A 21,727-nucleotide genomic window follows, 5' to 3' on the forward strand; every position below is an offset into this window, starting at 1 on the left:
ATTTGATGCTTATTATACTATTGTGTTTAGAAGCTGAAGTCTCTAATGTTGTTGGGACAACTGTTGAAGGGAGTTATCTGCTTTATGTCCTCAGGGTATGGGCAATAATTAACCAACTAGGAAAATATTAAAACTTATCATTGATTTCATTCCAACTTGGTGAAAACTGATGTTTGCTACAATTGAGAAAAAGCTATGATTAAATGATTAGAAAATAGAAATTGATTATGTTTTGAGGGCTCTAAATTTTTGCCTTAAATACAATAAAACATTTTTATATCACCATTTTTCTTCTCATTTTATACACCACCACAGTCACTAAATTCCCATAAGGTTGATGTCATTTCCTACATTTGTACTCTTATGTGCCTCAGAAATATCCCTGTACTACTTGAAGAAGTCTTACTGTTAACTGCTAGGTGTTCAGATCTTCATTTGCAAATGCCTAGCATAGTTTCCCTACTGAAATCCCACAGATAGAGTTTCCAAACTCTGGTTAGTATCTAATAAGTGCTTAACACCTCTAGGCATATCCCCAAATTGATAAATGAGAAGAGAGCTGTAAAAATCTTCCCCTTTTGCACAAAGCTCTATTACTTGGTTATTTGAGATTAAAGTACTTGCTTATTACTTGTTATATGGTAACTTCTTTGGGGAAAGGAATATGTCTTGTGCATGGTTGTATCCACAGAGACCACACTGGGCACATGGTAAGTGCTGTGAATATTTGTAGAAATAAGTGACTAGACTGATGCTTATACTGGACGATGACAAGAGGCACCCTGATGGTTTTGCTATTATCTCTCAGAGTCTACACAGTTGTTAATTCCTACATTTTCAGCTGAGCATCCAGAATATTGAAAGGCAATAAAAATGACAAAGTACAACCTTAGATATTGAAGGTGATAACCAAAATGTGTTAGGGGCCCATCTGCAGTGGCCTATGAAAGCCTTGATGCAAAATTTTAAAAGACCAGGTTACTAGCATCACAATGAATTCCCAGAGATGAATTCTTACTTAAAGGTAAAACTTGACTCTGGTAGCATGAATCTTCATGGAAGCATACAAATTTAGCTCATCTTAGTTAAGGTTATATTCCATAATTGAGTCTTCCTTTTACATTTTGTGATTCTATATTTCACAATTAAATTTTACAGAGGAAGAGGTAGTAAATATTTTGGCACAGTCTTAAAATGTTTGTGGAATTTTACTTGTCAGCAGCTGGCCATTGCTGTGTACTTTGTGTCCTTTTAGCCAAGCCCAAATTTGAAGGAAAATAACAGATGTCAGTTAATTATTTTTCCACATGCGTGCATGTGTGTGTGTGTGTGTGTGTGTGTGTGTGTGTGTGTGGTGTGGCTGCCTTCAAAAGACATCAAACATAGGCATTGCTTTTTTTTTTTCAAATTTATTTATTTATTTTTTTAACATCTTTACTGGAGTATAATTGCTTTACAATGGTGTGTTAGTTTCTGCTTTATAACAAAGTGAATCAGTTATACATATACATATGTCCCCATATTTCTTCCCTCTTGCATCTCCCTCCCTCCCACCCTCCCTATCCCACACCTCTAGGTGGTCACAAAGCACTGAACTGATCTCCCTGTGCTATGCAGCTGCTTCCCACTAGCTATCTATTTTACATTTGGTAGTGTATATATGTCCATAGGCATTGCTTACTGATGGTCATCTTGTTTGGTTCCAGACTACTTGACAGGCAAAAATAAAATGAATCCTACACAGGGCATTTGGAAAACAGTTTATGACAAAAATTCCAACAGCAATGTTCATCAGTAACCAGACCACACTTTGTATTGCATGCTTTGGGAATAAACAATGAAGCTAGGTAGTTATGTGAATTTAAATGACTAACATTAATATGCTGGATGACGTGGGAAGTTGGCCAATTGGTCTTTCACTTTTGAAAGCTTGGTTCCACTATATTCTCCAGGTCATAGGTGTAAATAAACAGAATGATTTCTGCATTCAATTTATTACAATTGTCTGTAATTCTAGATTCTACAGTTACATTCATTAGAATAACTATGTAACATACAGTCATTTCTTCTTTTTCAGTGTTAGAGACTTGCATGGTAAATATGTAACAGATTTTTAAATCAGTATTTCAAATTGGTATTCAAAGACAACTAACTAGCTGATAACTCAACAATACACTTAACTATAATATTTATATATGCAAAGCTACTTTAAGTGATTTGTCACCCTTGATTCACAACTTGAAACAGGGCAGGATCAAGGCTAAATGAGCTATGACTGTGACATGACGAGTTTTATATTTTTCAAGTAAGCATCAGATGTTACTAAAATTAGTGTTTTCCACTTTAAAGTGGGCACCATAAAAGACTACACTGTTATTTTAATTGATACCACCATTATTTAATGCATTTTTGACACTCCTTCTTTGAAATTGTGTTTTTAAACTACAAAAAGGCAATATTAGTATTATCGTCTTACTTTTACCCCAAGTATAAGTACATAGGTTAGTCACTCACACCCATGTATTTAATGCGTTTGGCTATTTTCCTTAACCATTTTCATCTTAAAATTTGGCCACTTTGAGCACATAAAAAGGAATGAACTACAGATTCCAAAGAAATTTCTATTTTAAAAATTTGAGCACAGACATCATAAGTAAATGTCTTCTCTAGAGAACCCCTTCACACTCTGGATATTTATGTTGTAGTGTCTTTTAAAGTCATATGTTAAATACCAATTAATCCGAAAATATTTATTAACTATGCTGGAAAAATAATATGGCATGTTGTAAAGTATTTGGTCTTTTGAGTCAGATTAACTACTTTGCCACCTATTCTGTTATCTTGATAAATTATTTAACCTTCAAATTTCAGTTTCTTAGTTTGTAAAATGAGAGTAATAATGCCCACTTTGCAAGGTTGTCCTGAAAATTAATAAAGATAAATTACCCCAAAACATCTAGAACTCAAACTGTATTAATGGTCAGTTGCTTTAAGAAGGCATCTAATTTTAGCCTCAAAACAACCCTTTCTAGAGATTATGTAATGATCAAGGGATCAATCCAAGAAGAAAATATAACAATAGTAAATATATACACACCCAAATAGGAGCACCTAAATACATAAAGTAAATATTAATAGGCATAAAGGGAGAAATTGATAGCAACATAATTTAACATCCTATCAATGAACAGATCATCCAGACAGAAAATCAATAAGGAAACACTGGCCTTAAATGACACATTGGATAGGATAGACTTAATAGATTATATGTAGAACATTTCATCCAAAAGCATCAGAATACATTCTTTTCCAGTGCACATGAAACATTCTCCAGGATAGATCATATGCTAAGCCACAAAACAAGTCTCAGTACATTAAAAAAAAACTGAAATCATATCAAGTATATTTTCTGACCACAATGCTATGAGACTAGAAATCAACTACAAGAAAAAACTGCAAAATACACAAAAACGTGGAGGCTACACAATATAATACTAGGAAAAAAATGGTCACTGAAGAAATCAAAGAAGAAATAGAAAAATACCTGGAGACAAAGGAAAACAAAAATACAATAACCCAAGATCCATGGGATGCAGCAAAAACAGTTCTAAGAGGAAGGTTTATAGTAATACAAGCCTACCTCAGGAAATAAGAAAAATATCAAATAAATAACCTAACCTGACACTTAAACGAACTTAAAAGAATAAAACCCAAAGTTAGTAGAAGGAAAGAAATCATAAAGATTAGAGCAGAAATAAATGAAAAAGAGCTTAAAGAACAATAGAAAAGTTCAATGAAACTAAGAATGTGTTCTTTGAAAAGATAAACAAAATTGATAAAACTTTAGCCAGATTTATCAAGAAAAAAAGAGAGGGCCTAAATTAATAAAATCTGAATGAAAAAGGAGAAGTTACAATTGACACTCCAGAAATACAAAGGATTATAAGAGATTACTACAAACAACTATACACCAAAAAAATTGGACAACCTACAAGAAATGGGCAAAATCCCAGAAATAAACAATCTCCCAAGACTAAACCAGGAAGAAATAGAAAATATGAAAAGACCAATTACTAGTAATGAAATTAATCAGTAATAATAATAATAATAATAATCAATTTTCAACAAACAAAAGTCCAGGACCAGATGGCTTCACAGGTGAATTCTACCAAACACTTAGAAAAGAGTTAATACCTATCCTTCTCAAAATATTTCCAAAAATTGCAGAGGAATGATTACTTCCAAAGACCATCATCATCCTGATACCAAAATCAGACAAAGATATTACAAAAAAGAAAATTACAGGCCAATATCACTAATAAACATAGATTAAAAAATCCTCAGCAAAATATTAGCAAACCAAATCCAACAATACATTACAAGGATCATACATCATGAAAAGTGGAATTTACCTCAGGGATGAAAGGATGGTTCAATATCCACAAATCAGTGTGATACACTGCATTAACAAATTGAAGAATAAAAATCATATAATCATCTCAATAGATGTAGAAAAAGGTTTTGACAAAATTTAACATTCATTTATGATAAAAACTCTCCACAAAGCAGGTATAGAAGGAACATACCTTAACATAATAAAGGTCATATATAAGTCCACAACTAACATACTCAACAGTGAAAAGCTGAAAGCATTTCCTCTAATATCAGAATAAGACAAGGATGCCCACTCTTGCCATTTTTATTCAAATAGTATTGGAAGTCCTAGCCATAGCAATCAGACAAGAAATAAAAAGAATCCAAATTGGAAAAGAAGAAGTAAAACTGTCACTGTTTGCAAATGACATGATACTATACACAGAAAATCCTCAAGACGATACCAAAAAACCACTAGAAGTCATCAATGAATTCAGCAAAGTTGCAGGATATAAAATGAATATACAGAAATCTGTGGCATTTCTATACACTAACAACAAACTATCAGAAAGAGTTATTAAGGAAACAATCCCATTTATCATTGCATAAAAAAAAAACACCTATGAATAAATCTAACTATAGAGGTAAAAAACCTATACTCAGATAACTATAAGATGCTGATGAAAGAAACGGAAGACAACACAAACAGATGGAAAGATATACCATGTTCATGATTTGGAAGAAGTAATATTGTTACAATGACCATACTACCCAAGGCAACCTAAAGATTCAATGCAATCTGTATTAAAATACCAACAGCATTTTTCACAGAACTAGAACAAATAATTCTAAAATTCATATGGAAAAAAAAAGACCCCAGTAGTCAAAGCAATCTTGAGAAAGAAGAACAGAACTGGAGATATCACACCCCCATACTTCAGACTGTACTACAAAGCTACAGTAAGCAGAGCAGTATGGTACTGGCATAAAAACAGACACATAGATTAATGGAACAGAAGAGAGAGCCCAGAAATAAACTCACTCACTCATGGTCAATTAATCCATGACAAAGGCAAGATGGGGAAAAGACAGTCTCTTCAATTAGTGGTGTTGGGAAAACTGGACAGCCACATGTAAAACAATGAGATCAGAACATTCTCTCAGACCCTCTAACCATATACAAAAATAAACTCAAAATGGATTAAAGGCCTAAATGTAAGACCTGAAATCATAAAACTCCTAGAAGAGAACATAGGCAGAACACTCTATGACATAAATCATAGCAATACTTTTTTGCATCTGTCTCCTAAGGCAAAGGAAACAAAAGCAAAAATAAACAAATAGGACCTAATTACATTTAAAAGCTTTTTCACAACAAAGGAAACCATCAACAAAATGAAAAGAAAACCTGAAAAGGAGAAAATATTTGCAAATGATATGACAGATCAGTTGTTAATATCCAAAATATATAAATAGCTCATACAAATCAGCATCAAAGTAACAAACAACCCAATTAAAAAATGGGCCAGGGGCTTCCCTGGTGGCACAGTGGTTGAGAATCTGCCTGCCAATGCAGGGGACACGGGTTCGAGCCCTGGTCTGGGAAGATCCCACATGCTGTGGAACAACTAAGCCCGTGTGCCACAACTACTGAACCTGTGCTCTAGAGCCCGTGAGCCACAACTACTGAGCCCATGTGCCACAACTACTGAAGCCCACGTGCCTAGAGCCTGTTCTCCATAAAGAGAGAAACCACCACAATGAGAAGCCCGTGCACTGCAACGAAGAGCAGCCCCTGCTCACCGCAACGAGAGAAAGCCCACGTGCAGAAAGGAAGACCCAACACAGCCAAAAATAAATAAATTTATATATAAAAAAAAAAGGCCAAAACCTGAATAGACATTTTCCCAAAGAAGACATACAGATGGCCAACGGGCCCAATGAAAGAATGCTCAGCATCACTAATCATCAGAGAAATGCAAATCAAAATCACAATGAGATATTACTTCACACCTATGAGAATGGCTATCATCAAAAAGGCTACAAACAACAAATGTGAGCATAGATGTGGAAAAATGAGAACCCTTGTACACTGTTGGTGGGAATGTAAATCAGTGCAACCACTGTGGAAAACAGTATGGAGGTTCCTCAAAGAACTAAAAATAGAACTACCGTATGATCCAGCAATTCCATTCCTGGGTATATATTCAAAGTAAACCAAAACACTAATTCAAAAAGACATATGCACTCCAATGTTCATAGCAGCATTATTTATAATAGCCAAGATATGGAAGCAACATAAGTGTCCATCAACAGATGAATGGATAAAGAATATGTGGTGTGTATACAGACACACACACACACACACACACACACACACACAAAATGGAATACTACTCAGCCATAAAAAAGAATGGAATTTTACCATTTGCAACAACATGGATGGATCTGGAGAGGATTATGCTTAGTGAATAAGTCAGACAGAGAAAGACAAATATTGTATGTTACCACTTTTATGTGGAATCCAAAAAATAAAACAAATGAATGAATATTAAAAAAACAGAAACAGAGTCACAGATATAGGAAACAAACTAGTGGTTACCAGTGGGGAGACAGAAGTGGGGAAGCAAAATAGAGGTAGGGGATTAAGAGGTACAAACTGCTATGTATAAAATAAATAAGCTTCAAGGATATATTGTACACCACAGAGAATATAGCCATATCTTATAATAACTTTAAATGAAGTATAATCTATAAAAATTTTGAGTTACTATGTTGTACATCTGAAACTAATATGACATTATAAATCAACCATACCTCAATAAAAAAAAATGAAAAGGGAGACATAATACAAATACAGGAAGATTTTTAAAACTTAGTGGAAATGGATAAGTGTCTTCAAAAAGTAAACTATCAAAATGTACTTAAAAAATAAAAAAGAAAATCAATAACTGTTACCAAAAAAAAAAAAAAAACCCTCTCCTATGTAAATACTATTATCTCCATTTTACAGGTAATGAAACTGGGTGCCAGAGAGATTAAGTAACTTGTTCAAGTTTCCACGGCCATCAGTCAAACAAAACTATTGTGTTTAATCACTGCACTATACCCCATCTGATGCGTGCTAGGTTTGTGGCCATCACAGAAGAAGTAGAAGATACTGGTCTTTCATAGGATGCTTAGAATGTTTAAAACACCATTCCTGAAAATACAGGAACTGGGTTTATGGCACAAAACCACACTGAAACTTCCAAATTATCCAAAGCTTTATTAACCAATTGTCTCTTGATTTTCTCTTTCCACTTGGAGTATTTTTTTCTTTTGTTTTTGTTGCTATTTAGCATCTTTCTATGCTATAGCAGAGATGAAATTTAGTTTTGTTTCTTGTACAAAGAGCTAGATGGAAGAAAAGGAAGACTTACCAGGATGAAATGTATTTATCTTGTTAAGCAAAAGAGATTAAGTCATCATAATCATGTTAGAATAGGTAACTAGATATAACTTCATATTAAAGCAATCCCCCTGGGAGTCCTTGCCACTGGACAGGTTAATGAAAGTGACATGGAGCAAGTTTCTCTTGCTACATCAGTGAAAAACTATAGCCCCTTAAATAGTATACAAGATAGACTTCATCTTTATTGCCTTGTATTTTTTTAAAAACAGCATTATTGAAGTAAAATTGCATACAACAAGCTACATCTATTTAAGATGTAAAGTTTGATACATTTTGACATATGTAAACACCTGTGGAACCATTAGCGCAGTCAAGACTAATCAAAATATCCATCACCATCAAAAGTTTCTTCCTACTCCTTTTCTAGTCCCTCCCTCCTGCCCTTCCCTGTACTCCCCCTTCCCCCAAACACTCACTGATCTGCTTTCTGACACCATGGATTCATTCGTATCTTTTGGAAATTAATACACATGAATATGTATATTATGTATATTCTCTTGGGGGGAGGGTTGGAGGTGTATTCATGTTGGTGCATGTATCAATAGTTCATTACTTTGTGTTGCAGTGTAGTGCTCTAGTGCATGACTGTACCGTAACTTGTTCATCCATTTCCCTTTTCATGGACTCTGTGGTCTTTTCAGCTTTTGGCTATTACAAATAAAGCTGCTATGGGGGCTTCCCTGGTGGCGCAGTGGTTGAGAATCTCCCTGCCAAAGCAGGGGACACGGGTTCGAGCCCTGGTCTGGGAAGATCCCACATGCCGCGGGGCAACTAGGCCCGTGAGCCACAACTACTGAGCTTGCGTGTCTGGAGCCTGTGCTCTGCAACAAGAGAGGCCGCGATAGTGAGAGGCCCACGCACCGCGATGAAGAGTGGTCCCCACTTGCCGCAACTAGAGAAAGCCCTCGCACAGGAACAAAGACCCAACACAGCCAAAAATAAATAAATTAATTAAAAAAAAAAAAAGCTGCTATGAACAATTATGTACAAGTGGGCAGAATGCTCTCACTAAGAATGTCCTCTCATTTCAGAATGGACACATGCTTTCATGTCTCTTGGATAAATACCTGAGAGTAGAAGAGCTAAATCATGTGACAGGTGTCTGTTTAATTTTTAAACTGCTTTGCAAAGTGGTTGTACAATTTTACATTCCCATCAGCAGTCTATGAGAGTTTCAGTTATTCCGCATCCCCACCAATAGTTTATATGGTCAAACCTCTTAGTTTTAGCTATTTGAAAAGGTGTAGGACTAATAATGATGAACATCATTTCATGTACTTATTTGCCTTATAAGTTAAGTGCATCTGTTTCAAACCTGTGCAAATCTTTTGTTCAGTTTTTAATCTGATTGTGTGTTTTCTTACTACTGAGTCTTGACAGTGCTTTATATATTCTGGTTATAAGTCCTTTATTAGATGTTAGACCCCACAAAGATGCCCATGTCTCAATCCCCAGCACCTGTGAACATATTACCTCCTACGGCAAAAAGGACTTTGCTGATGTGATTAAGGTTAAGGACCTTGAGACGGGGAGCTTACCCTGGATTATCTGGGGGACCACCAGGTACTGTTTCCTCTAATCTTTTCAGGTGGTTCTTTCACCAGCCTTGGTTTGTTTCCTCACATGCATTCATGCAGTCTCTGGAGTTTTCTCTCTGCCCCATTTCTCTCTTCTCTGTTTCTCTGTCTTATGAATTCTAACCATCTTGATCTACCTGGACCCTCAACTCCATCTCCTCAACTCAGAGAGTCTGCCAGCCTCCACAAACATGGGCTTGCACTTCCTGCCCCACAACCTGGAATTTCTCTTAAATCAGTAAACCAAGGCAATTGCAAGGACCACCTTTTTGTTTTCTGTGCCTCAATGAGCATCTCCAATATTTTGAAAAATCACTGTTTCATATATCTTGTCTGGTTTTTTGGTTGTTTCAGGCGGGAGGGAAATTTGATCCCTTTTTCTCCATTTTGGCCAACAGTAGAAATCCAGTTTCTAGTGTTTCAAAGGTACAGTGTCACAGCAGAACTGCAGCCTACTTCAAAGTGTGTATATTTACCTCATTAGTCCAGAATAACAAAGAGGTACCTAAGATAAGTATGTAAACCCCAGCAATTATGTCTTAGTCACTGTTGCATACTTAAGCATCTATCACAGTTTCTGGCCCATAGCACATGGTAACTGCTTAATAAATATTTTAAAAATTAACCATGATCAAAGTAAAGTGAAAAGATATTGTAGGAACACTGTATTCAGATGTTGCCTCACTGACTTCTGAATTCTCTGTTTTTGTACATGCTTGACTGTTAGTCTTTCTTACAGAGCCAGGCTTTCTCCATGTATCAGGGAAGATATTTCCAAGCAGCTATATTTGCACATCCTTCCAGCTATGTGACTCTAGAGATAGGACCCCTTCTCCTTCAGTTCCAAATGGAAAAATCCTAGGGAAGAACCATAAGCAGCCCAGATTGGATCATATGCCCACCCATTTGCCAAGGGAGAGCAGAACACTGTGTTATTTTTTTAACAAAGCACTTTTCGTATTAAAATATATGTCATTTACAAAAATTGTAGAAATGTTAGACAAGTAGAAAAAAGAGAATATAAGTATCTCATCATCTGTAGAGAGACAGTATTAAACTTTTAAAACATTCCTTTTGGGAATTCCCTGGCGGTCCAGTGGTTGGATTCCATGCTCTCACTGCCGAGGGCCCAGGTTCAATCCCTGGTGGGGGAACTAAGATCCCACAAATCGCGGGTCGTGGCCTAAAAAAATAAAACATTTCCTTCCTTTTTACAGATAATTTTTCTGGAAAGTGAGGGAGGGTCAGCATGTTATTTAATGTGTCATTTCAGTTTCTGCTTCTGAATGCTTGGTTTCATTCTTTCCGAGGAAGTTTAGATGGAATTGGAGACGAGTTAGACCCTGTAATTTACCTGTAAACACCATAAGTCTATGCTTTAGTTAAACACTAGAAAATAAGGAAAGAGGAGAGGAACAAGTCAACCTCTTTGCTTGTATTGAGAAATGCTGTCTTTTTAAGAAACTCACAAACTGTTTTGTTCCCATTGCCAGTCTTGACTCACCTGTGTTAAGAAACACCTGTATACCTTCAGGGTAGTCTCTTTTGAACACTTGTATAAATTAAGATTTGCCTTTAGGGACTCCAAAGTTCTGGGTCAAAAGTTACATTGAAAAGGAGAGTCTCAGCAAATCAGCTCTAGCAATTCTCAAATGGCATACACCTTATGATACAGGTTTTAAAACAAACTCCCCATTTTATCTGGATGAGTCATCCACCGATGTTTATTGAATATCTACTTTGGGCATAAGACTCTACATGCTGCTTTGGGAACCATAAAGAAAATGAATACGTGATTCTCACTCTTAAAAAGGAAACCAGTCATGTAGCTGGGGACTCAGGTAAAATGGATTTATCGGCTTTACTGTGAGTGTACTCTTGGAGACGGGCGCTAGGATTTTAAAGCCACACATCCCAATCTGACAAGCATTCAGTTCAACAGACTTGTATTTTATTGCCAATCACCATGTTATTCACTGCACTTTTCACAGAGGGCTAAGATATGACTGGCACAATGTCTCTCCCCCCAGGGCTGTTCCTAGAACATAAAGTACCTCTTAACAGAGGAGATGGAAATCTCATCCAAATCCCTCTAGGTGGGGCTTTGCAAAAACGTGTCCCCTTTTGACTGACCAATTAGAAAAAGGTGCCCCTCTGGTTAGACTAAATAGAAAAATGTGCCCCTTCTCCTAGAGCCCTGGGCTGAGCAGAGGGGAGGTTGGAATTTGGACACTGCCTGTTCTCCAGTGGTACAATCTACATGAGGAACCTGCAGTTCCTTATTCTTTGCCCCTTACATTTTTAAATAATAAGCAGTCCTACTTCTTTGAGCCAGGTATATAAGGGACGCTCTTAGAGCTGTAGAACTCTGTTACCTTAAGTTGTTACTATGACTTCTTGTTAACCCCTTGGATTTCCTTCAGATTCCCCAGCCTTGGTGCTGTGCTTATTATTTCAAGAGAGATAGGTACCTCTTCTTTTTCCACATGTTGTTGGATATGATGGCAGAAGATCTAAAGGGCTTGTCATAAGCATTCCTGGGCAGCTGGAGTAGTTTTTGCCAATACATGCATTTCAATGCTATGACTTATGGGCAAAGACAGGAGGGTTAGAGTATCTTTGAGCAAATACACAATCCTCCAGTGACCCCTCTGGCAATACATCGGAGGTTCTGCAATATAGCTCCAGGCAACAAACTGAGGCCAGCCAGAATTGATGTGGGAGTCTCTGCCATGATTAGCTTTTAAAAATACCTGCACTACAGTGGAGCACAACTGGCTTCTGCTTGAGTGCATGTGATGACTCCAAACTGGGCCTGGTTGTTATTCAGGCTGGGAGTCCTCAGGAGTGCTTTGGGGAGATCACTATTGTCTGCAAAACTTTCTTTTGAGTCAGGGTTGTCTCAAGGGTGTAACAGGGTGTTCCCATAACTGATTCCAAATAAATGAAAGCTTAGTGCTAAGAACATTCAGCCTTTTTACAAGCCTTGCTATAAATTACCTGGGATTTGTCAAGACTACTAATTTTACTAAATTTGTATCTTGAAAATAAATATTGTTTTGTAGTGTCATCATCTTTAGTTAGGAAATAATGGGGTTCCTGGCCTCCTTCAGGTCTGGTATCCAACAGCTCTTTGGAAAGCATGAGATTTTCCCCTCTTTCATCTATACTTGTTTACTCTACTCAACCTTCACTAAATAAATAATAATCTCATCAAATGAGAAAGATAATTTAGGCTCCTAGAAAGAGGATTATGTTGTCTGTTGCTGCAGTATTTGTACTGGTGGGAAGTTGGAGGTAACCTCAGGATCTACTGCTGGGTAGTGAATGTGCACCGAAGAATACTGTGCAGGGGTTAGAAGCAATGACTTATGTGTACACGTAGCAACATGAGTGGGCCTAAACCACATACTACTTCATGGAAAAGTGAAAAGCAGAGGCATGTATCATCAAAAAGTCTACAAATAATAAATGTTGGAGAAGAAGGAACCCTCCTACACTGCTGGCTGGCATGTAAATTGGTGCAGCCACTATGGAGAACAGTATGGAGATTCCTTAAAAAACTAAAAAAATAGAACTACCATATGATCCTGCAATCCCACTCCTGGGCATACATTGGGAAAAAAAACATAATTCAAAAAGATACATGCACCCCAATGTTCATTACAGCAGTATTTACAATAGCCAAGACATGGATGCAACCTAAATGTCCATCAGCAGATGACTGGTTAAAGAAGATGTGGTATATACACACAGTGGAATATTACTCAGCCATAAAAAAGAATGAAATAATGCCATTTGCAGCAACATGGATGGACCTAGAGATTGTCATACTAAGTGAGGTAAGCCAGAGAGAGAAAGACAAATATATGATATCACTTATATGTGGAATCTAAAAAACAAAAAAGATACAAATGAACTTACATCAAAACAGAAATAGACCCACAGACATAGAAAACAAACCTATGGTTACCAAAGGGGAAAGGGGTTTGGGTTTAATACATACACATTACTATATATAAAATAGATAACCTACTGTAGAGCACAGGGAACTATACTCAATATTTTGTAATAACCTATAAGGGAAAAGAATCTAAAAAAGAATATATATATATATTTTATAATATATATATAACTGAATCACTTTGTTGTACACCTGAAACTAACACAACATTGTAAGTCAACTATACTTCAATAAAAATATAAAAATTTTAAAAAAGAAAAGAAAAGCAGAGGCATATATAGCACAATAACACTTACATAAATTAAAAATGCATACAAGACAACAATACCTATAACTCAAAAATACATGCAATAAAAAAGGTAATACCCCACAGACATTAAGAGGAATGCCTATGAGGACAGGAGAGGAAAGGAACAGGGAATGAGAAAGAGAGGATAAATAGCATAAGAGTAGGACCTGGCATTGACCAAAGACTAGCTCAACCTTCTGTTCTTAATGATCAAGAGCCATGACATAATGCGATTTCTACTTTTCTCCCCTGGAGAGTTTCAGAAGAATAAGTTGGGATTCCATGAATCTGTATTTAACAAGCATTATCTTTATGTCTTCTGATCAGAAAAGTTTGTGAAACATTGTTCTAATGTCTAGAGCAATCATTGGAGCACAGGATGAGGGCCTCTTATGAAAGGTGAAAATGCTGTAAGGGACAGGGACCCAAGGTAGAGAAGGGAGATATTTTAGTGCACTAGAACTTTTGGGGAAGGTGTCAATCAGGTGCTGGGAGGTCTAATGTTCTTTGTAGGATGCATAGTATGGAGAGTTAGAAAGGGGGTATGTTGGCCTTCTAGAAGAGAGTATTGAGCCAAGTTTCAGAAGTGGGCGGTACAGAATGAGGCATTTAACATGAAGGGTGCATTTTGGATTGGCATGAAGAAGACAGGTGAACAAAATGGCTGAGGAAAGATTATGAGGGACTTTGGAAGCCAGGGGGGAGGTTTAGACTGAGCCCAGAAGAACAACAGAACTTAGAGGTCATGTAGAAGAAAGAAATCCAAGAAAGGAGTTTGAGGAAGCGTGGCCAGAGATAGCAGGAAAATGCAGAGGAAGGAATTTCAAGAAGGAATTTCAATAGTGGGTCAACTATTTGGAATGCTGCTGAAATGTTAAGTAGAAGGAGGACTAGAAGGTCTCCGTCAGGCCCAAGAGCATGAAGGTCATCGGAGACGCAGTAAGAACAGTCGTGCTGAAGCGGTAAAGACAGGGAGGAGTGGGTGGAGATGGGTGAGGCTTTGCTCTTGGCAGAGCCCTGGGGAAGTCGCCCAGTGCAGAACTGCTATTCGGTGTGTCCTTCTCTGAAGCACCACTGCCCTCAAAGGAAGTAGGACAGGTCTCCAAAGTTCATCCTCACGAGAGAAGTGAATTGAGACAGAGTGAAAGGGAACCGGGGCTGGAGAGAGGCTGACTTGCACGGAGGGCACATGGTGGGAGCAGCACCGTTGCCTAATGGGTCCTGAACCTCGAGGCCAGCAAAGCAGTAGGCGGTAGGGAGGCTGGGCCTCTCTGGAGGAAACGTTCTCCAGTGTAGGCCCTGTGGCAGAGACTACTAGCTATCCTGTTAAAATCCATTCCATCTTTTCTTGCCGGACATACAACTAAACTACCTTTCAGCCTCTTTCAGCTGGTTGTGGCCAATGTGAATGGGAGTTCTTGGGCAACTCTTGCCTCATTTGCTTAGGAGAAAACTCCTAGCCCTGGATATCCACCTTTACACCCTTCACACTGCCTGAAATGGCAATGACTAGATTGACTTTGGAAGCCAGATGTTGAAGATGACAGCTCCACTGTGAGCCTGGGTCTCTGGATACTTGCACAGAGCAAAGGTGCCCACGAGCTCTCATGGTCACCTTGACGTTGTTACGTAGGAGAGAAATAAATTTCTTTGTTCTTAAAGACACATTGTTGAGTCTCTTATTACAGCAGCTTAGCTTGTTATCCTAATAGAAAATTGGCACCCAGCACATGGTGAGTGTGGTACCACCAAGACAAAGAACTAAAATTCTGTTGCATCGGCTTAACAGGCAGGTTGCAGGTGGTCAGAACATAGATATCGCATTATTCTGTATATACAATATATGTAATTTAAAAGTTTAAATATTTTAAGCAGGAGATTTGTTTCTTATCAAGGCCTAATCAAAACTGAAGTTCTCTTCTGTTAGTAATGTACTTACTAATATATTTATACAATTTGAAATGGACCATGCAGTATTTCGCTTTTTAATTTGGTACTCGTATGTCATGACCATGAAAATACACTATTCAGGTCATTTGCCGCAGAAATCATAATTGCCTGATAGCCCCAACTGCTGTTCCACTGGATCTACCACTGCATTCACCAGCCAGTGAGTGAGCATGGCAGGGGTGCTCAGGGTATCAAGGCACCCCATTCTGGGAAAGTCAAGACTCCTGCAATGTGTGACAGTGGCTTGAGGATGCCCCAACAGCCTGGACAAACCTTCTCTGGAACTGCACTGCAGTCCAAGGCTCTTCTTCCCTTCTCTTCCCTCTTTTCAATTCCCTCCCCTTCCCTTCCCTCCATCTCCTTCCTACCCTCTCTCCTTCCACAGATATCAGACCTGCATCACGGTCTGAAGGCTCTCCCTGCCTTCTCCTGCTCCCTCTCCCAATAAATCTCATGTACATCTAATCTCATCTTAGCATTTGCTTCCCAGTGGACCTGAACTAAGGCAAGTGATCATGGGAGTGGTCCAAAAAACAGGCAGTAAGATGGAGATTTGGGGCTGGTTTACTCACTGCCTAGCAGGCAAAGAGGATATCATCCCAAATGACAGGTGGGGCACCATGGCTCAGGGTGGAGGCTCAACTGTTAAAGATGTTAGTGGTGATGACCTGGGGAAATGTTCCAACGTAGGGAAACAAATGTGCAGGGCAATGATTCAGACAGGCATGGAATCTGACAGAGCACAGCATACAAGCAAGAGGCCCTATTCACAGGGAAGGATGTGAGAGTGGGCCCATGGTCCACTAGTCTGTGCATACCATCATCCAAAAGCAGCCAGCCTTATGGAACACTGGAATAACCTTTTCAAGTTATTCAATGCCAGCTCTAAGACAATACTCTGGGAGGGTTAGGTACCATTCTCCAGGATATAACATATGTATTTAATCAAAGAGCTGTGCTATGTCCCCACTAGGAAGAAGACATGGTCCTAGAAACCAAGGGGTGGAAGCATAATGACCCTACCATTATTCCCAATGACCCACTTGGGATTTTTTCTTTCTCATCCCCACAATTCTGGGCTCTACAAGGTTGGAAGATCCTAAAAGAGACCACTCTTGGAATCCCACTCTTGCAGGGGACACAGGAAGGTCCTATTGAACTACAAGCTTTGACTACCCTGAGTGCCCTTTGTACTCCTTTGACTAGGGACTGGCAAGTGATAGGTCAGTTGGCAGGTAACTGACCCCAATTAGGAGAAGAGGAAGGCTGCTCTTCTACACGCTTACCCTTTGGTAACTGTGATCAGATATGTGCAGCAAACCTAGTCTGGGAAAGGTATGATTGCCAAGAGTTCAGACACCTCAGGAATGAAGGTTTGGATGATCAGTATCAGGTAAGCCACAAATATCTGCTGAGGTGATAGTGGAGAGTGAGGGGCATTGGGAATGGATAGTAGAGCAGGTTGAGGATGAGCCCCATTATGGCCCTGAGTCCCCCCACAGTGATGGAGGCTGTAGTTCATCTCACTAACCAATCACTTCTATGTTTGCCCCAGAAAGAAAGGCTCATGGAAACCCTGGAGGAATTTCTTTCTGAACCTGCACGGAGAAGTAGATCTGTGTGGCACAAGGGGTGACTGTGACAGTCTGAGAATTTTGCTGCAGGGAGCACCAATGATGGACACCCCAGTTCCTGCCCCTCTGGACTCAGCACTATGTTTGTGCTGAGGCAACACTTACTGCAGACCATTCACAGCCAATGACTGAGCACAGTGAGCCCTAATATGGACTAATTCTGGTGAGATATGGGACTCTTCCAATGGGTCACTCGGCTTAAGGGCTCCCCATCAGCCTGGCTGAACCTCCTTGGAACTGTACTGGAGTCTGAGAATCTTTCTATCTTCCTTCCTTCCCTCTCTTCTCCCAGAACTACATCACAATCTAAGGCTCTCCCTTCCTTCTCCTGCTCCCCCACCCCCAAATAAATCTTTTCACATCTACCTGGCATCTGTTTCTCAGTGGACCTCAACTACACACAATGGAATAAAACTGATCAGAATTCCTATCTTTGTAAGCGATGCCACAAACTATACAACTATGTGAAGCTCTACATTTTATGCATCCCATCTTCCTGACACATCTGGTCTTGTTGCCGATCTAGAAGTTACAGATGAAAATTGCCACTACCCTTTTAAAATGGCCTGAAGATGTAAGTATTCCAATGATGAAACAGTTTCTCATATTCATAATAGTCAATGTACATATTGTAAAATTAATTTGATTATATATTGTAAAAGTAAAAAGCAATTATAGCCCACCATAGTATGGTAGCAATTTTCAAATACGTTAAAAATTCTCTTATGTATGCCTTAATTTCTGATTATTTACACTTTCCAGAAATATTGATCATGCCAAAATACAAATATGATGGGAAGTACCCTAGAGAAAACCCAAAATAATTATTTTATTATTCTCTTATAAATATCATAGCAAAACTAAAATCTTTGGTAATCAAAATCACATGGAGAAAGAAAAGTAACACAATAGACAAGAAAATATAAGTAATGAAAATGACAACAAAAAAGGTAAAGATGACTAGGAGAATGAGAATCCAGACACTCCTAAAGGGAAAAAAAATTGGAAAGAAGATAAAAGTAGTAGTAAAGAAAAAACAATTTCTTAGTTAACAGGGAACACGCAAAGATCAGCAACAGCTTTATTTTGTTGAGAACAATGATCTTTCAATTTGGTAATATAGCCATTAGTTAATCAATAGTGAATGAAATTATTAGAGACACTTTCCCCCCCCAAAAAAATCAAGGTCCCAATAATATTTGTAGACAATCATATAGGACATACAATGAACAAAAGGAATGCTTCTCAAACAGGTATTTGAAAAAATTTTAGAAGTGATAAAACTGTTGTGAGATCCTGGCTTACTCCAAGACTAAAAATTAAATATTTTGTTTTGTTCACAAACGTTTTTCAACAATATGGATATACTTACATCTGACACATTTTTCTGACTGAATGTTATACTGAGAACCCCCTCAAAAGTCATTTGGGTTCCACAGAGCAGAAGAAAGCAAGTTCACCTGGATTGCACATAGATCAAATAAAGATGTACTCAACAGATGAACAGACCAGGAAGAATAACCAGTTTTATTTTAAAATAAAAAGAGTAGTTGTGGTTATTTAATTTTAAGTGAAAGAAGTTTGCCTTTCAGACATCACGAAATAACATGGTGTACTTTGAACAATGGAAATTTCGTGGACTACATTAAACAAATTGCTAAATTCGATCTTTTTTCCCCATGGTCACATGGAAACGTCAAAATTAAAAACTCAAGTGATCTATTTATCCGAAATAATTTATGGAGAATTAGTAAAAACAGTGTGGAAACATGTACAAAATGAAACAGCAAATTCAATAAATTAACCAGACAACGGATACTATTCCATTCTTGTAGATGTCACAACAGATGTGACAAATACCAATCAGATGGTAATTGTGTGACACAATTATGATGGGAAACCCTAAAAACTATTTTTAAACTTTTTTGCCAACTGAAAATCATCTTTCTGTTATTTTATTCAACAAGGTAGAATTCTGGACGATTATAACCTGCCGTTGAACAATAGCCATTGTCAGTCTTAGGACAACACTTCTATTAAGCATGACTTAAAACATTAATATGTTTGCATATATGTCGTGTAAGGCTCATTCCTTTCACATCATTTGTGTTTTGCAAAGTTATGTCTTTCCAATTTGCCCCAAAGATGGACTGTTTTAAATATGCAGGCTGTTATGGAACTGTGTCCCCCCCCCCCCAAATTCATATGTTGAGCCCCTAACCCTCAGAATGAGGCTGTATTTGGAAATAGGGTCTTTAAAGAGGTGATTAAGTTAAAATGAGACTGTTAGGGCGGGCCCTAATCCAACTGACTAACGTCTGTATAAGAAGAAGTGATTAGGACACACACACAGGGAGGATCACATGAGGACACAAGGAGAAGACACCATCTGCAAGCAAGGAGAGAGGTCTCATCAGAAACCATCTCTGCCAACATCTTGATCTTGGACTCCAATACTGTGAGAAAATAAATTCTGTTGTTTCAGCTACCTAGTCTGTGGTATTTTGTTATGGCACCCCTAACAAACTAATGTATATGCTACCCTGGATTTTTCTTTAAAGAAACTAAATGTAATCATATGGTCTATCTCCTATAGGGTTGTTCAAGTCTTGCATTTTAAGGATAACCTATATTTTCAAAGATTTGGAAGAGAAACCTATATCCAAGTCCATTTTCCTTTTTGAAAAATGTTTATTCAAAAAATTGATACAGCCAATTATGCCATTTTAATTGCAATTTGTATAGACATTTGGAACATTAAAATGCTTGATTTGGACATATACAAAGGGTATTTTCTTTTGTCATCTATAAATTTATATATTTAACAACAGAAGTAAAACTCATTTAAAATTACTAGAATCTTAAAGTGATAAAGATGATTGATGAAATCAATAAGAATTATTTTGACATAAAGCAAACTGTAACCAAAAACTTTTCAGGTCATACCAAAAACCATAATGAATTAAGAATTATAGATCCATTTGTATGTCTCCTTTGGGAAAATGTCTATTCAGCTTCTCTGCCCATTTTTAAACAAGGTTGTTGGCGGGGGGGGCGGGGGGTGTTGAATTGGATGAGTTCTTTAAATATTTTGGATATTAACCTCTTATCAGACTTTTTCCAAAGAAGACATACAGATGGCCAACAGGCACATGAAAAGATGTTCAACATCACTAATTATTAGGGAAATGCAAATCAAGTCCACAATGAGATATCACCTCATGCCGGTTACAATGGCTATTATCAAAAAGGCAAGGCATAACAAGTGTTGGCAAGGATGTGGAGAAAAGGGAATCTTCATACACCATTGGTGGGAATGTAACTTGGTGCAGCCACTATGAAAGACTGTATGGAGATTTCTCAAAAAGTTAAAAATAGAACTACCATATGATCCAGCTATCCCACTTCTGGGTATTTATCCAAAGAATATGAAAATACTAATTCAAAAAGAGATATGTACCTCTATATTCATTGCAGCATTATTTACAATAGCCATGATATGTAAACAACCAAAGTGCCCATTAACAGATGAGTGGATAAAGAAGATATGATGTACATAATATATACTATATAAGGTATGATATATATTATATATGCACACACACTGGAATATTACTCAGCCATAAAAAGAATGAAATCTTGCCATTTGCAGCAACAGATATAGCTCTTGAGGGTGTTAGGCTAAGTGAAATAAGTCAGACAGAGAAAGACAAATACCATATGATTTCACTTATACATGGAATATAAAAAACAAACAAAATAAATGAACAAACCAAACAAAAAACAGGCACACAGATACAGAGAACAGAGTAGTGGTTACCAGGGGGTAAGGGGTAGGGAGTGGGGAAGGCCCAAATGGGTAAAGGGGATCAACTGTATGGTGACAGGTGGAAACTAAATTTTTGGTGGTGAGTACACTATAGTTTATACAGAAGTAGAAATATAATGTTGTACACATGAAACTTACATAATGTTATAAAACTGTTACCTCAATAAAAGATAAATTTTAAAAAATAAAAGTTTTTTTTAAAGAAAGAAAAAGAGATTCATTTCAAACAGAAATAATGAATAGGTTCTTTGATTGTTTGGTAACACAATTAATGAAGATAATGATACATAAAAATACATGGGAAAAATATAAGTTCCTGCTGATTTAACAAAATTCTGATATCATCCAAGATACTAATATAGAATTCATATTGCTCTGCCTAAACAAGTACATCACTTTTCAGTGACAAACTACCTACTGAGTGTTGTCAATTCAAAGATTATTTAAAATTTGCCCTGCACTAGAAATCTTGAAATGCTCTGATGTCTTATAGCCCATACATGAAAGAAACTGGATTGAGGTTTTCCCAAATTAGTCAACAATAAAAATAGATGAGACAGTGTTGATAATGAAAAGATGAATAAAATCCACATACACTTAGAAATTAAAAACAGACTATTAAATCATAGTTCAAATATCAAAATTAAATTTTAAAA

Source organism: Eschrichtius robustus, chromosome 4 (genome assembly GCF_028021215.1).
Source record: "Eschrichtius robustus isolate mEscRob2 chromosome 4, mEscRob2.pri, whole genome shotgun sequence".
NCBI lineage: Eukaryota > Metazoa > Chordata > Mammalia > Artiodactyla > Eschrichtiidae > Eschrichtius > Eschrichtius robustus.